Genomic DNA, 13,004 nt, shown 5'->3' with positions numbered 1-13,004 from the left:
CTGCTCTCCCTCCCACTGACCCTTAGGTTTTGTGATCAGCTGGACCAGTTGCCAGTAGCAGATTGAGCTTCCACCCAGAGAACTTCCATGATTAAACCATAAAGGTAAAGGTACCCCTGCTCGTACGGGCCAGTCTTGACAGACTCTAGCGTTGTGCGCTCATCTCACTCTAGAGGCTGGGAGCCAGCGCTGTCCGCAGACACTTCCGGGTCACGTGGCCAGCGTGACAAAGCTGCTCTGGCGAACCGGCACCAGAGCAGCACACGGAACGCCGTTTACCTTCCCGCTATAAAGCGGTACCTATTTATCTACTTGCACTTAAGGGTGCTTTCGAACTGCTAGGTGGGCAGGAGCTGGGACCGAACGACGGGAGCTCACCCCGCCACGGGGATTTGAGCCGCCGACCATGCGATCGGCAAGTCCTAGGAGCTGAGGTTTTACCCACAGCGCCACCCGCGTCCCATGATTAAACCATAGATGGCTGTCAACCCAACATTTATGTATCACTGGTCTGTAGGCAATGGCCATGTATATCCTCAAGTGTTTTTATCTTGAAAGGCTATATTTGTAGTGGGTGGGGGGACATTTCTCACTTGCATGAAAACAAAAAAGCCACAATGGCCTGAGATCTCCCGTGTCATCTCCTGATCATGGATCTTTTCATGAGTAACATTATGGCTCAACTTTTTGTAGCCCTGCTGAGAATATGTCCAAGGAGGCAGCCTGGTGCTTTTCCTAAGCAGTTGTGTTTCACTTTTGCACATGTGGAAATTTGGGCATTGTGTTTCCCCCCTTGGAGTGCCCCCCCCCCCATGGTCAGGGAAGATGGGAGTTGGAGCCTGACAACATTTGAGGAACAAGAGCCCCCTGCCCTCATTTTGGCTGCAGGGGGAGAGTGTCAGTGCTCTGTTGACTCAGTGCCAAAAACACCAGGACAAAGGAATGGCTGCCCTAGATCTAATCCAGCCTCCTGCATCTGACAGTTGTTAGCATTGCATGCTTCAGAAGGAAGACCGAGAGGACCAGCAGGAGGCAGATGTCAGAACACCTTCTGCTAATCCTGAATAGTTGCTGTAGCTTCTGAAGACATGGCTTTCTCTGACCTTTCTGTGTAGGCAAGATTAAAGAAATTTTGATACACCCTCCCTACCTCCAAAAAAGGGTTGAATCTGAGAATGGAGAGATTTCCCCAAAATTGCTCTAAAATTTGTTCTGTTCTCTGTGCAGAGACTCTACTTGTTTGTGAATCTTCCTTAAACCTTTGTCTCCTGCCTTTGATTATTGGAGAGTATAAAGCAGAAAATGGATTTTTCTTTTTGCATGTTTATTTTTGTTGGTCTCAACAAGTGGCTCCCACTCTGGGATTTTTTTGGCAGATGTAGTCAATGCTGCTGATATTCCTCTTTGCTACTCCCATTTGCCCTCACTGTCCTCAGCAGCCATTTCGTTTGATTGGTTATAGTGACTCAAACAATTTTTGCCTATGATGTTAAACCTAGCTTCTGATGTGATGTTTTCACAGGTGGATAAAGGGAGTCACATAAGTGGCCACAGCCAACTGGGTTCAGTGGCAGTGGGGGCAACAAAGGCCAAGGTGAGTGAGGGCAAAGGACATAGTAAGGGAATGACATTTTGCAGGAGCCACAGACAAGGGAACACAGAAGTGTTTTGAGTAGCATTTAAACCATTTGGATGCTTGGAGAGAAGGGTATTTCCCCCCAGGATTTCCCAAAATTAGTCAATATTCCTCCCAGTAAAGAGAGCCTAGGTAATCTAGGTAATCTTGCCTACAGATTAACTAAGCAGCACCAACTATCAGTGCTCATAGGCTGTTAACTGTGTGTGCTAAGGAGAAGTTAAAATCTTTTCCTCCTGTTCCCAAAGAAACAGCAGGCAGACAATTGCTTGTTAGCAATGATCAAACCACCAGCAGCAGCATTGTGTCAACCTGCTCAAGATGGTTTATAGGGGAATAAATGGCTAATTGGAGTCTCACTCAAACAAGACATGCAGGACTCAGCCTTAAGAAACTATTAAGCCTATGCTTCTGTACCCAAAGGTACTTGTTCTTGTTGGTACATTTATATATAGAGAGAAAGAGAATTTCCTAGGTACCAATATCCAAGTTTGGGGCAAGTTCTCTTTGATGAGAGAACCTCAGCGGAGATTTAAAATCACAAAGTATCAACAAAGTAAAGCGTAGAAATGTAGGTTTAGACTTTTAAAACATGCCCTTCCAAGTTCCTTAAAAGTTTACCTCTTCCCCCAGCATAGGAAAAGACCGCAGGTTTGGTAAGTTAAAAAATGGTTTACTTACAAATTCTTCAAAGGTCTGGTTCATGTGCTTTTCCATACATCAGTCAGAAAAGTTGCATAGGCAGTAAAATGTAGTTTACTTACAAAGTGGTAGAAGTTCCTAGATTATTGGTATAGGAACTCAACAGTTCCTGATGAGAGCCATGTGGCTGAGCCGCAGCAACCAATTCAAACCACTTCACACGCTGAGCTTCTCAAGTAGGGTACAACAGTAACTTGATGACTCATTTTCTCCCAAGGTAAAGGGAAGTGACATAGCTAAGCCTAGCAGGACACATTACTCTATGGTCCTAACCTCTTCATGCATTTAGACTTAAGCATGCTGGTTATATGAGGCTGGTTATCCCACAGTACTGTCAGTGTTGTTGTTGTTGTTTTAAAGTGTTGGTTCATGTGCCAAGGCATCATTTCAGCATGGGGGGGGGCAGGCCTATCACATGGGCTATTAAATTACTCATAATTGGGTGCAACTTTTACTAATCTGGTTGGACACTGTGAGAACTGGATGCTGGAAAAAAACATTTCCTGATTATTTCCCCTTGGTGTTGGAAGCTGTCACCATGTTTGGGTTTCAGAGGATGACAGCCATGCAGCTGATAAGCCAATAACTCACTCTGTGCGTTTGCTTGAAGAAATGTCTGCTGATGACAGGATTCAAGCTTCTTTCTCCACCCCAGTTCTTAGAGCTGAAAAAGAGGAGAGGAGAGCTGCCTATGAGGAATCTGTTGCTGGGCCATACCTTTAAAGAATATAAGATGAGCCTGCTGGATCAGGCCAAAGAGGACCCATCTCATCCAGGATCCTGCTGTCACATTGGCCAACCAGGTGCTTGTAGGAAACTGACAAGCAGGACCCAAGCAAAGAGCCCTTTCCCCTCCTGCTGTCTCAAGCAACTGGTGTTCAGAAGCATTGCTGTAGCCAGTCATGGAGACAGAGCATAGCCATCATGGTCGCCTTATCCTACATGAATATGTCCAATCCATCCAAGTTGGTGGTCCTCACTGCCTCCTGTGGGAATGGGTTCCACAGCTTAACTATGGGCTGCATGAAGAAGGACTTTGTTCACTGCATGTTGGGTCTGGGAGGGGGGCGTTTATCCTTGGTCTAGGAGGGCACAGCTCAGTGATCAAGACTTTTCCTGCAGAGAACCCAGCTTTAACCCGTGACACTTCCAGTCAAGCAAAGGACCTTTGTCAAGGCAGCCCTCCAGTTCTTATTGGACTACAACTCCCATCAGCCCCTGCCACTATAACCAATGGTAATAGAATAACAGGATCATGGAATTGTTAGAGCTTGAAGGGACACCAAGGGTCATCTAGTCCAACCCCTGCAATGCAGGAATCTCAGCTAAATTATCCATGACAGATGGTCATTCAACCTTGGCTTTAAAACCTCCAAGGAAGGAGAGCCCATAACCTTCTGAGGTAGACCATTCCACTAACCAACAGCTCTTACTGTCCAAAAGTTTTTCCTGATGTTTAGTCAAAATCTCCTTTCTTGTAACTTCAAGCCATTGGTTTGAGTCCCTCGCTCCAGAGCAGGAGAAAACAAGCTTGCTATATACTCCATGTGACATCCCTTAAGATATTTGAAGATGGCTATCATGCCTCCTCTCAATCTCCACTTTTCTAGGCTAAACATACCCAGCTCCTTCAAGCACTCCTTGCATGACTTAGTTTCCAGACCTTTAATCATCTTGGTTGCCCTTCTCTGTACACATTCCAGCTTGCCAACATCCTTCTTAAATTGTGGTGTTCAGAAGTGGACACAGTATTCCATGTGTGATCTTACCAAGACAGAATAGAGTGGTACTCTTACTTCCCTTGATCTGGACACTACTGTTGATGCAGCCTAGAACAGCATTAACTTTTTGTTGTTGCTGCATCACACTATTGACTGGTTCACCTTGTGGTCCACCAAGACCCCTAGATCCTTTTCACATGTGCTGTAAGTAATCAAGGTGACCCCCATCTTATATTTGTGCACCTGGTTCTTCCTGCCTAAGTGCAGAACCTGACATTTGTTGCTATTGAGATTGATTTTGTTAGCTTGCACCCAACTCTCCAATCGGTTAAGGTCATTTTGAATTGTGATTCTGCCTTCTGCAGCCTTACTGTAGCTACCCCTCCTAGTTTGTTGTTATCTGCAAATTTAATGAGAACCCCCTCAATTCCTTCATCCAAATTGTTTATAAAGACATTGAACAACAGTGAGACCAAGACAGGATGATGCGGAACCATTAATGAGTACTCTTTGGGTCCGGTCCATCAACCAGCTACAAATCCACCCAACAGTTACCTTGTTCAACCCATATTTTACCAGCTTCCTCACAAAAATATCATACCCTCCTAGTTGTTGTCATCTGCAAACTAGATTAGCACCCCCTTTAATAGGTACCCTTTGGGTCCAGTCTGTCAACCAGCTACAAAGCCATCTAACAGTTAACTGACATCTTACCAGCTCCTTCATAAGCTTCATCACAGTTTCCTCACAATAATATCATGGGGGACTTTGTGAAAAGCCTTACTGAAATCAAGATACATTATGTCCACAGCATCCCCCTGATCCACCAAATTGGTAATTCCAACAAAAAAAGAAATGTGATGAGTCTGGCATGACTTATTTTTGAGAAACCCTTGCTGGGTCTTAGTAATCACAGTATCCTTTCTAAATGCTTGCAGACTGACTGTTGAATTATCTGTTCTAGGACCTGGGTCTTCTCTCCCACACACCCCACTTTGAAGATGGGGAAAACATTTGCCCGCCTCCAGTCTGTAGAGACCTCACCTATTCTCCAAGAATTCTCAAAGATTGTAGACAAAGGCTCTGAAATTTCATCCGCAAGCTCCTTTAGTACCTTGGATGCAACCCATCAGGCCCTGGAGGCCCTTTAAATTCATTCAAGGTATCTAGGTGTTCCCTTCCTACCTCTTTTCCTATCTTGAGCTGCAGCTCCTCCTTACATCATTTATTCTGTTATCACCAGGTTGGGCATCACTTTTCTTTTGGGTGAAGACAGAGACAAAGTAGGCGTTGAGTAATTCCGCCTTCTCTCTGTCACCCAATAGCATTTCTCCATCTTCTCTTCCATCATGTATAATTGAACACAGCAGCACATGTATAATTGAGCATGTGGAGTAAATATGCTGCTTGATTTGTTCAACTGGAACACTTCAATTTATGAAAGGGGAAGTGCAGTGGGACTGGGGGGAGGAAAGGCAATTCTACTCGATGCAGAAGCGATTAAAAGTATGAAAGTAACATCTGCAACCCAGTGTCTCAGTAGGGGGCTACTGTGCAGCTAGATGGTTCTGCCCCCTTCCAGGACACTCCATTCCATAGTTCTCTCTCTCTCTCTCTCTCTCTCTCTCTCTCTCTCTCTCTCTCTCTCTCCATTCCATATGGATTGGCCCTCTGAGAATCAGGTTCACTACCAATATGTGTGATGCTTTCCTGACCAATAGCTGTGTTGCAGCAGCTGCCTGAGATCTCCTTTCAAGCCACGCTTGAAGTATGCTTTGTGACTTTCACATCTCATCTGCTTGCCCACATCTCTCGGGAAGTGAGGGCCTCATCCCCAGGGAAGGTCTCCTGCCCAAGCCCTTTTGAACTGAATGTTGACTGCTCAAGTGCACAGCATAGGGGGCTCCTCCACTGCAATGGTAGGTGTTGTGCATGAGACATTCCCAATGGATTTTGCCACAATCCCATTTATTCTATATAAACAGATGTTGTCCAAAGTGCTGATGTTTCTTTTTAAACACCCGGGGATAACATCTCCTAAGAAGGTAGGAAGAGGCCTGCAGGATTAGTCCAAAGGTCCATCTGAGGCTATCAGTGGCTACTAGCCAGGCCCTGCCCTGCCACCACGGTGGTTTCCCATTAAGGCATCCAGCTGGCTACTGGGATCATTGGCCTGATCAGCAGGCTCTTACATTCTTAGGTCCCCCCGCTTCCTTCAAGGAGCTCAGGGCAGGGTGTACACATTATTATTCCTCCCCAAGTTTTATCCTTATGTCCAGTCTCAGAGGTAAGTGAGGCTGATATAGATTTAGATGATATTGATATAGATGAGGGTGTGTGTGTATGCCTGCACTCACCCACTGACCTTCGCAACTAGCTTTGAATCCCAGTGAGAGTCTAGCACACTGACTGCTTCACCACACCAGCTTTATGAAGGAGCATCCAGTCATGTTAGACAAATGAAGCTTCCATGTATTGGGGTAGTCTACCTCTGAGGTTCTTATCTAGTCCAGCTTCCTTTTTTCACAGTGAACTCAGGTTCAGTGAGTGACCTTGGGCCAGTCACTGCCTCTCAGCATAACCTTTCTCATAGTGTGAGAATAAAATGGGGGAGAGAAAAAACATGGTGAGATATAAAATCTATTATCTATCTATCTATCTATCTATCTATCTATCTATCTATCATCTATCTATCATCTATCTATCTCTATCTATCTATCTATCTATCTATCTATCTATCTATCTATCTATCTATCTATCTATCATCTATCTATCTATCTATCTATCATCTATCTATCTATCTATCTATCTATCTATCTATCTATCTATCTATCATCTATCTATATCTATCTAATCTATCTAACCTCTATCTATCTATCATCTATCTATCTATCTATCTATCTATCTATCTATCTCTATCATCTATCTATATAATCTATCTATCTATCTATCTATCTATCTATCTAATCTATCATCATCTATCTATCATCTATCTATCTATCTATCTATCTATCTATCATCTATCTATTTATCTATCTATCTATCTATCTATCTATCTATCTATCATCTATCTATCTATCTATTTATCTATCTATCATCTATCATCTATCTATCTATCATCTATCTATCTATCTATCTATCTATCATCATCATCTATTTATCTATCATCATCTATCTATCATCTATCTATCTATCTATCTATCTATCTATCTATCTATCATCTATCTATCTATCATCTATCTATCTATCTATCTATCTATCTATCTATCTATCTATCATCTCTATCATCTATCTATCTAATCTAATCTATCATCTATCTTTCTCATTTTTTGCCAGATCATTTTTATAAACAAGTAACTATTTCACCTAGTGAAGGTATTACACCCAGCTTGAAAAGCACTAGATTGCATGATGATGTTGCATCCAATGATGTCATGCTCAAAGTTTACCCATCAAACTCAATGGTCATGGCTCAACAAGTTCATTGATACAAATAGGTCTACTCTACATTCCTTTCTTTTTTATGACTTCCTAGTAAGGTGAGGGCCAGATATCTTACAACAGTCTTTTCCATTTCATTTCATTTCATTCATTTATTTTTAAGAAAAATATTATCCTTCCTATTTTTCAGAAGATGTTCAAGGCAGCTAATAGTAATAATAATTAAAAAATGGCAGTGATAAAATATAAAACCACCCAGAGTTCAACCAAATAGTAAATCAAAATAATGAATAATGAACTACACAACGAGTACATAGCAGCCATCAGAATTAAGACGTTGAAGTACAAAAAAAGGAAACATTGAAGGCTTACATAAATAGTGGCGTTACAAATGTCTAGTCTTACCTCCAAAGGCAGGAAAGAGATCCATTGCTCATGTTACTTGAAATACACTGGCTTCATGAGAGCCTTAAAGAGGCGAGTGCTCATGTTGGGATCAGACATTTGTTTAACAATTCAGCTGCAAAACTTCCTCTAGCTCAGCGGTATACATGCTCAGATCCCATTCATTTCTATGGAACTTAGGAACATCAGAAACTGCCTTGATCCTGAGTCAGATCACTAGCTCAGTATTGTCTCCCCTGGCTGGCAGTGGCTCTCCAGGTTTCGGGCAGGGAGATGCTGAGGATTGAACCTGGGACCTTCTGCATGCAAAGCAGGCACTCTTAACACTGAGCCAGGATTATTCCCTGGAGTTATTGCATGGAAGATGTTTCCCACTGGGCTGGGCCATTTGCAATGCAACACAGTTTTGTGATGGGGATCTCCCAGATCTGTTTTATAGCTGACAGCAGCCATTGCATGCAGAATCCACATTTTTTTTTTTTTAAGTATTCTGAATACTGATGCCTTGTATCTTTTCTCTCTTGCTTGGTGTCCTTTTAATTATGAGTTGTCATCCTCGCTATCTGCAGATTCTGGTGTGTCCTGCTGGGCATTTATTTCTGTCTTGATTTGAAACTCATTTGTACCTTAGCCTTTCTGTGCAAATAATTTTATATTAAATGCAGGGAAATTGGGTGATTGGGATATGGCCGTTGCCATGATCAGTAGTTTTTCATAGCAGGTGAGCTTGAGGATTTGGGAGGCAAATTAGAAATGGCTTGGCATTTTGAAGGTCTCTCATGCTTAAGATCTAGAACCTGAACAACTGCATTAAAACTTGGGCTGGGGTGTTCCAGCATTCATGTCAAATTGTGATAAACCTGCATGCTTCAGGATGGGCGTCGAGAGTTAGGTGAGAGATGGGTAACCTGCAGCCCTCCAGTGATGATGGGAATTGGAGTCCAACCACATCAGCCCTGCCAAAGGGCTCAGGGCTTATCTACACTTAACTTCCCTTAGCTCTTTCCAGCATGGCCCACAATTTAAAGCTCCATGTCCGAGTCTCCCTCTTCTTTAGCCTGGGCGCTTTCCCTGTGGAAACCCACTCTTTAAAGCTCAGTTGGAGCAAACATCAATCATCAGAAAACCCTCTGAGTCAGTTTTCACAAGCGTGTTTTTGCAGGAAAAGCTCTGGAGAGGGGAGGGGGAATGCTCGGACAGGCCTCCGTCTGGAAAGAGAAGGTAAAAAGCAAGTGTCCTATGCATCATGGTGTGTGTAAAACTGAATCAGAGCAGTATTGGGGAATGAACACGCTATCTGGCTAACGTTAAAAAAGAAAGCCGGCTGTTCTGTAGTTTAGCCAACCCTTCTGGGTGATTCTAGAAACATGCAGACAGTGTCTGCATGATCCACCTGTTGAACTTCTACCCAGTTATGCACCCACAACTCAGAGGAACAATGATCTTCCATGCCAGCAAAAGCTTCCAAGAGCAACTGATGTTAAAGCCTTTATAATCTCTGCTAATTATTAACATTACTACTCTATTCCCTGCTCTTCATATAGGTTGTGTGGGGAATAGCTAGGTAATGATGATACGCAAATGGTGCAGTTTTGCATGCATGCGCTCGCCTGTGTGTCTGGTTTCCTAATTAAGCAAACATCTCTCTCAAGCCTTTCTCAGAGGTTCCTTTTCTAACCCCCCCCCCACGTCTGGTGGCGGGTGCAGCTGTAACCTGGGCTCCATTCAAACCAGGGTTTGAAAGTTTTAAGTGCCTTTAAAAAAAAATCAAAACATTTATATCCTGCCTTTCGCTTCCACAATGGAACCCCAGAACTCATACACTGTAGTATATCCCATATACTAATAGCAAATGGATTTGAGTCCTAGTATACATGCAGTTTTTGTTGTTGTTGTTGTTGTTTTGCTGGGATATGTGTGTAAAATGGATATCTAGGGAGTGGAGATGTAATGGAAGGTGTGGAAACAAGCATGACAAGGCTGGCTGGCTAGAACCCTTGACTGCCAGTTTGGAAAGGCGCATCTGAACAAAGCTGTTTTTAGATGATGTATAGAGGCATAGGCAGAAGGGGCCACTTTGATCTCTTACCGTAGTGAAGCATTCGGTAACCTTGGTGCCACTTCCAAGAAGGCTCTCTGGCACTCACCAACTTCATCCCCAGTTGTGCTGGGGCATACCATCACCCCCTCCAAGAGCCTAAAAAGTACAGGAGTTGGGGGGTCTGTAGTCAACACCTCATCACACAGAACAGATGCAGCTGTAGCAACCACCCCATCCTCTCTGGTGGTGCTGTCCTTGAATGCCAGGTCAGTTCAAAAGAGATCACTCACCCACAACTTGATGATGGATGGGGGCAGGTGTGGTGTAGACAATGGTCCAAAACATTTAGAGGGGCACTGGGTTGAAGAAAGCTTACACAAACCCATGATTAAGCCAAACAAGGATAGGGAGAGGAGCTGGAGAGGAGATAAAGGATGATCATCGTTACCAAATTTGGCTCTTGATTTGCAAAGTACAGCCACCAGGAGCCAGGATTATGCCTGTACAGGCCCTCAGCTACTGCACAGAAGCTCTGCACCCCACTTTTTCCTTTGGAGCCCTAAAACATGCTATTGCAGCTCCTTTTCCGCTAACTCTGAAGCTAACAGTGGCAGAGGGCACTGTTTTTTATTGATCCTTTCCTCTTCAGCACCAACATACAGGAGCTGGATAGCTATTTTTAAAATACCTGTAATAATTTTTTCTTCAAAGTATAGACAAAAGGATGCTGGCTGTTTTCCCTCCTTGTGTTTTTTTTTTTTTGGGGGGGGGGGTCTGTTTTGCAGTATATTGTTATTGCTGCAATTTGGCATCAATTGCTGCAATTTGAGGGGAGGGCGGGCAAGGAGCCCCCTCTTGGGCCGCTCGGCAGTCTTTGCAACCAGCCCGCTCCCGGATCGTTTTTTCGTTGTTTTTACACAGTCCATTTCTGTGCGCGCGCCGACCAATTTTCCGAAAGGAAATTGGCCGTTCTCTCTGTATTATATGTTTTAGCTGAGTTCAAACAGCCAAATGCCTTCTGCTGGAATCCTCTGCTGAGTGCTGATATTCGATTTGAGTCCTGCAATGGTGATATCAGCTATTAGGCTAACTTGGGGTGGATGTGTGGATGTGTGTGTTTGTGTAGACGTGTTTAGATTCCCTTTCCATTCATTTCCAGATGCCTCCAAATGTGCTGGCTATAAATACCATGGTTTATAATAGTAGGTCAGAGAAAGGAGAGCACTTATCAACCCCACTGAACCTGAAAATGTCTCCCCCCCCTGGGTGGGGGGCAGCGGTTCTGGGCGACTGCGCTAGCATCTCTTTCCTTCCACCCCTTAGCTGCTCACTGAAGCTAAAATCCCTCGGCCCGCCGGGATACGCGATGGCAAATTACAGCCCCGACATTGTCCACAGCAGCAGCAGCAGCAGCCTCTATAGCTGTGGAAGCAAACAAAAGATGGTTGTGCCCGTGTGTGGAGCGTACCAGATTGGAAGTGATGTTTCCTGTCTACTGGGCCTTCTCTGAGCCGGCGAGGAATGAAATCAAAGGCGACGGGTTGCTTCCCTACAGCTCCAAAGAAGACTTTGTGGCTGAGATGTCTTCTTCCATCCCATTCCTCGAGACTGAATCCCTCCCCTGCTTGTCTTCTTCTTGTGGTCTTCTGTTCCCTAGGCACCTCCTGTGATGGAACACTTAGCTCACTCTCAGTGTCTCCCTCCCTAGTTTCCAGCTGCATTGGGTGTCTGTTGTCAGATGCTCAAGACTTTCCAGAACACATCACAATTGCGGGGGGGGGGGGGAGCTGTATACATGTTGTTTTGTTTTGCTTTTATTTTTAAAAACACACTAAATGTACAGCAGGGGATAGCAAGTAAGTGATGACAGGGTGACATATTGACTGAAACCTCATGTAATGCCTTGTGAAAGAATATGCCTTTTGGTGCATATTTTCTCTTTAATTATTATTACTATTATTAATTTGTTACACTTCTAGCAGATGGTAGGTAGGGTGTTTTTTTTGGGGGGGGAGTTGTCTGAAATAATTAATATGTTTATTAAATAAGGTAGTGGAGTCCATTATCTAGCAAATCAATTATGTAAATGTGTCAAAAAGCATCAGAAGTTTAGCATTTTAACTGTTGCCAAACTGCATCCACTTTCCTAAATTATAGATGAAAGATGTGGGATTTCTCCTCTCCTTTCCATGTGATGTTGGGGCTTCAGTCTTCTTTCCCCTTCGAGTGTAACAGAAGAACAATTTTTACTAGTGGGTTGTGCGTGTGTCTTTGCACAAATGGGGGTGTTCCTTATCTACCACGAAGAAGCACGCCCCTTTGTATACAGACCTTTATATGGATGGTAAACCGATAGGGTGAAGAGGGGAAAGGAAAGTGACTGAAGTAAAATGCCTGAATGAGAAAATGAATTGCTGGTTAGTAAAGAGATTCATTCTCTTCATGTTTCAGTGTGAACCCACCTCGTTTTCCCTTCCTGAACCAACAGGTGAACTGGGATGCAGCCATGCTTTGAATTAAGTATGTCTCCATATTTTGCAGTGCAGTTAGTCCCCCATTCCCAAGGTTGTGTGCAAAAATGTGTGCACTGGTGAAAATGCACGTACAAAAGTGTGTGGAGAACATTGCATGCAAAACTGTGCATGCAGACAAAAAAGAAAAAAGGTGTGCAAAAATTTGTTTACAAAGAGAAATGGACAAGAAAATGCAGGTGCATTTTGGGGTGCTTTTGTTTCATTAAATCGCAGATGGGGGGTGGGGGTGGGAATGGGGAGAACTAAACTTCAGGCTGGGGGGGGGGGATGAAGAGAAACTAACACTGCCAGATTTGTCCAACAATCCATCAACTCATAGTTCTGCCCCCTCCCAGCAAAGAATTCCCTACAGAAAATCTATTAATGGCTGACCCTTTTGAAAAAGCAATATATTATTCCTGATTATTTCATGTTGCCCAGAATTCTTCACAGTTAAGGCCATGGCCCATTCCAGATCTGCTTCCTCCTTTGCCACCAAGACTCTGCTCTGAACCTGGGTTTTAGGATTTGGCGAGGGACCACAG

At 43.8% G+C, this 13,004-nt stretch overlaps 1 protein-coding gene and 1 long non-coding RNA gene across 4 annotated transcripts in view; one reads left to right on the top strand and one right to left on the bottom strand.

Moving 5' to 3' along the window:
• RORA (RAR related orphan receptor A) overlaps window positions 1-13,004 on the top strand; it is a 384,947-nt gene that overhangs the window by 25,997 nt on the left and 345,946 nt on the right. The window lies entirely within an intron of this gene.
• On the bottom strand, window positions 6,564-11,554 carry LOC307203034. The gene is made up of 3 exons (XR_013833088.1): window positions 11,415-11,554; window positions 9,995-10,102; window positions 6,564-6,641 (listed from the first exon to the last, which is right to left on the bottom strand). It is a non-coding gene; the product is annotated as an uncharacterized lncRNA (long non-coding RNA).

This window comes from Podarcis cretensis (genome assembly GCF_951804945.1).
Source record: "Podarcis cretensis genome assembly, chromosome: 14".
NCBI lineage: Eukaryota > Metazoa > Chordata > Lepidosauria > Squamata > Lacertidae > Podarcis > Podarcis cretensis.
This window is presented reverse-complemented; position numbering and strand designations above follow the sequence as displayed.